Source organism: Hemibagrus wyckioides, linkage group LG20 (genome assembly GCF_019097595.1).
Source record: "Hemibagrus wyckioides isolate EC202008001 linkage group LG20, SWU_Hwy_1.0, whole genome shotgun sequence".
Taxonomy (NCBI): domain Eukaryota; kingdom Metazoa; phylum Chordata; class Actinopteri; order Siluriformes; family Bagridae; genus Hemibagrus; species Hemibagrus wyckioides.
This window is the reverse complement of record NC_080729.1, coordinates 18,448,934-18,453,933: the sequence shown is the minus strand read 5'-3', so window position 1 is coordinate 18,453,933 and position 5,000 is coordinate 18,448,934. Positions and strand designations below refer to the sequence as shown.

General features: G+C 42.4%; 1 protein-coding gene across 1 annotated transcript in view; it reads left to right on the top strand.

Moving 5' to 3' along the window:
- mpp7b (MAGUK p55 scaffold protein 7b) overlaps positions 1 to 5,000 on the top strand; it is a 56,409-nt gene that overhangs the window by 45,823 nt on the left and 5,586 nt on the right. The window lies entirely within an intron of this gene.

Sequence of the window (5,000 nt, the reverse complement as noted above, 5' to 3'; positions counted from 1 at the left end):
TTTTTGGTTTATTTGATATTCCTGAAATCATTTACAGACCAATTCTGAACCCAGAAGCTGTGAGTGCTTCCTCTTCTCAGCTGAAATGCATCCGAGCATCAGATCATGATGAAGGTGCTGTAGATGATAACGAGTGTGTGAATGATCACATGATGCTCGCTGACATTCCCGCTCCACCTCCGGCGTTCCCGGGAATCTGCACACGATTCCGAGCAGGATAATTCAACTCAATTTATTTGTATTGCGCTTTTAACAATAGACATTGTCTCAAAGCAGCCTTACAGAAATATAGACACATAAAAATTAAATTACTATCCATCCCTAATGAGAAGCCTGAGGCGAGGAAGAACTCCCTGAGATGATATGAGGAAGAAACCTTGAGAGGAACCAGGCTCAGAAGGGAACCTCATCCTCATCTGGGTGACACTGGACAGTAAATAATGAAGATGCTGTAGATGTTAATGATCACATGATGCTCACTGTCCATGCTTTCCCGCTCCAGGTCCAGGTTTCCTGGAATCCGAGCAGGATAAAGACGTTCCTGAAGATCACTGAATGAATCTTTCCTGACTCCGCCCCCTAGCTGAAAACGAATCCCTGGCCACCGCCAACCTTCTGGGTTTTCTTCTGATTATTGAAGATGAATGTAATTTATTGCAGAAATCCAGGACACAGGCTTCACTTACAAAAGACCTCACCACCACCACCACCACGACATTTCCAACGAACACGGCACAGAAACCGCAGAGGACTCTTAAAATAGTCCGCCGGTTCGGTATAACACGACACCGCTCGCCGACGCGCGCTTCAGACGTTTCCGTCTGCTTTGGAGTGAAATTCAGGCAAGTGGATATTTCCTGTCAGTTTGTGTGTGTGTGTGTGTGTGATAGAATTTCCAGGAGATTCTTTGAAGTCTGAAGCAGAGCAGTTGGTCAGAACATTGGTCAGGGGTTGTGACTGATCGAAAAAGCAAAGAAACTCTAGTTGATATTTCTGTCCTCTACTAAAAGTAACGTTAAAACAATCATCAGGTTCCTTCATCTAACCTGCAATAGGTTTAAGGGGCGGAGTCAGGATAGATTCATTCTGTTATCTTCAGAAACCGCTCTATCCTGCTCGGAGTCATGTGGCTGGACATGGAGCGGGAATGTCAGTGAGCATCTTGTGATCATTCACACACTCGTTAACATCTACAGCACCTTCATTATGTCCAGTCCAGTGTCACTCAAATGAGGATGAGGTTCCCTTCTGAGTCTGGTTCCTCTCAAGGTTTCTTCCTCATATCATCTCAGGGAGTTTTTCCCTCACCACCCTCGCCTCAGGCTTGCTCACTAGGGATAAATATTTGAGATAAAAATGCATTTTTGCAGCCTGAACATCATTCATTTGTTTATACTGAGCGAAAACGTCCCATAAGTCCATTTCCTTGGGGTTAAATTCCCTCGTCTTGATGTATAAATTATAAATGTACTGTAGGGAATATTTTGAGCTCACTCTAAAACCCATTTTGGTAAACCTATGGGGAAAATGTTTTTATTTTAATTTAAAGATTTATGGATTATCCTCGTGTTACTGCCTGCTTTGGATTATGACCTAATAAAGACATGACAGGTGTGTAATCACTGTACCTTTGATATCACTGATCTGGAAAAAAGCAGGATTCTGATTGGTCGGATCCGTTTCTCATCCTCAGCCGGTTAAATTTGGAACTAAAAGATGTGTTCTCAGATCAAATACAGAGGAATACAATCATACAATAATTTCCTTTCCCCATCACTGGTGTTAAGTGACACACATGTAATCATCTGCGCTGTATAAGAAAAGTTCGGAACTGATGTGAAACGAGTTCATCCCGGAAATTCCCTCCGGCTCAGCATTCCGATTCCGAAAGCTGGAATCCGAGCCAAAACCCAATTTATTTATTTTTTTTTTGTCTCTACACTTTTGCAACAGTAAACAATTGCAAGTCATGTCTTTTTTTTTTTGTTGTTGTTCCAGCAGGAATATGATGGAAAGTTGTATCCAGTGTAGGAATGATTCATGCGGCGTGAAATGCGTTCGTGTGCACGGCTGAATTTAACACACTTATCCCTTCACTTCATTTCAAATTCGGATAATCCGTGGAATCCGGTGCCAAAGCGATGAATTGGCTTGTTTTCTGCGTTGAAACTGACAATCTCATGGAAAACGTTGCATTTCCGTGCTTTATCTTCCTCACGAGGCTTGTACTGGAAGTTTTGGCACCCCCTCCCCTCTCCTCCCTCCCTCCTAGCCGTGGCCCCGACAGGTGGCTCTAATTTAAAGTGTAACATTGCAGATTAGATAAAGCCGTGGCGTGCCAGAACGTCTGGAAGCGTGATCTCCTGAAAATGCCTACTTCAAACGATCGCGCTGCTCGCTCCGGTGGAAGCCGAAGCGTTATTATCTTCTACGTGAAACCAGAACATGAGATGAGAGGAGTAAGATGTGGCAGCTCCATGACGGTTTGGATCGTGTCCCAGTTTCCCCTCGGCATGTACACGCATGGTTAGATCAGACCGAGAGCTTTACCACTCTCTCTCTCTCTGTCTGTCTGTCTCTCTCTGTCTCTCTCTCTCTCGCTTGTCTCTCTCTATCTCTATCTGTCTCTCTGTTTCTCTTTCTGTCTGTCTATCTCCATCTCTCTTTCTGTCTCTGTCACTCTCTGTCTCTCTCTCTCTCATCTCTCTGTCACTCTCTCTCTCGCTTGTCTCTCTCTATCTCTATCTGTCTCTCTGTTTCTCTTTCTGTCTGTCTATCTCTCTCCATCTCTCTTTCTGTCTCTGTCACTCTCTGTCTCTCTCTCTCTTTTTGTCTTTACCTCTCTTGTCTCTCTATCTCTTTCTGTCTCTCTCCATCTCTCTCTGTCTGTTTCACTGTCTCTCTCTGTCTCTCTTGCTCTGCCTCTCTCTCTCCTCTCTGTCTCTTGTCTCTCTCCATCTCTCTCTCTGTCTTTCTCTGTCTCTCTTGCTCTGTCTCTATCTCTCTCCTCTCTGTCTTGTCTCTCTCTGTTTCTCTTTCTGTCTCTCTCCATCTGTCTTTCTGTCTCTCTTTTTGTCTCTGTTGTTCTCTCTCTCTCTCTTTCTCTCTCTCTTTCTCTCGTCTCTCTATCTGTTTCTCTCCATCTGTCTTTCTGTGTCTGTCTCTCTCTGTCTTTCTCTCTCTCACTTACTCTCTCTGTCTGTCTGTCTTTCTCTCTCTGTCTTCCTCTCTCTCACTCTGTTCTCTCTCATGTGCCACATCTTACATGCAAACTGACCACACTTGCTGGCTGCAGTTCATATGACATGTGAGAGGTTCTGGTCCAGTTTCCACACTTTAACAGAGATCCGTCAGTCAGTCAGAGGTGATGACGGGTCGGAGCCGAGCTCAGGATTACGTGTAAACTTCCTAAAGCTCTGGATATTCTTCTGTCAGCATGGTGTCAGGAGCATGGCTCTGTAAGGACTGGGGCATGAAGTGAAGTTAGAAGCCTTGATTTTGGTCAAAGGTAGGATCTGAAACTCAAAATCCTCTAAAACTGAACCAGACTCTTAGAAGAACTTTTGAAAACTTTCTAAATGGACAGGTAATATGATTGACTGGCAAGTGGACACGCCTCCGTGTTCTGATTGGTTCATATGGTTCTGATTTTGCTTATATTAAAAACAGCAAAAATGTGTGTAATAACAAAACATTCTGTCTTCAACATAGTGGACTTCACCGTTAATGGTCAGATTTCACCTTTAAGGGTCAGATTTCACCTTTAAGGGTCAGACTTCACCGTTAAGGATCAGACTTCATCGTTAAGGATCAGACTTCATCGTTAAGGGTCAGACTTCACCTTTAAGGATCAGACTTCACCTTTAAGGATCAGACTTCATCGTTAAGAATCAGACTTCACCTTTAAGAATCAGACTTCACCTTTAAGGATCAGACTTCATCGTTAAGGGTCAGACTTCACCTTTAAGATCAGAATTCACCTTTAAGCATCAGACTTCACCTTTAAAAATCAGACTTCACCTTTAAGGATCAGACTTCACCTTTAAGGATCAGACTTCATCGTTAAGAGTCAGACTTCACCTTTAAGAATCAGACTTCACCTTTAAGGATCAGACTTCACCATTAAGGATCAGACTTCACCTTTAAGAATCAGACTTCATTGTTAAGAGTCAGACTTCACCTTTAAGAATCAGACTTCACCTTTAAGAATCAGACTTCATCGTTAAGAGTTAGACTTCACCATTAAGGATCAGAATTCACCTTTAAGGGTCAGACTTCACCTTTAAGAATCAGACTTCACCTTTAAGAGTCAGATTTCACCTTTAAGGATCAGACTTCACCTTTAAAGATCAGACTTCATCGTTAAGAATCAGACTTCATCGTTAAGAATCAGACTTCACCTTTAAGGATCAGACTTCACGTTTAAGGATCAGACTTCATCGTTAAGAATCAGACTTCACCTTTAAGGATCAGACTTCACGTTTAAGGATCAGACTTCATCGTTAAGAGTTAGACTTCACCTTTAAGAGTCAGATTTCACCTTTAAGAATCAGACTTCACCTTTAAAGATCAGACTTCATCGTTAAGAATCAGACTTCATCGTTAAGAATCAGACTTCACCTTTAAGGATCAGACTTCACGTTTAAGGATCAGACTTCATCGTTAAGAGTTAGACTTCACCTTTAAGGATCAGAATTCACCTTTAAGAATCAGACTTCATCGTTAAGAGTCAGACTTCACCTTTAAGGATCAGACTTCACCTTTAAGAATCAGACTTCATCGTTAAGGGTTAGACTTCACCTTTAAGGATCAGATTTCATCGTTAAGGGTCAGACTTCACCTTTAAGAATCAGAATTCACCTTTAAGCATCAGACTTCACCTTTAAGAATCAGACTTCACCTTTAAGGATCAGACTTCACCTTTAAGGATCAGACTTCATCGTTAAGAGTCAGACTTCACCTTTAAGAATCAGACTTCACCTTTAAGGATCAGACTTCAC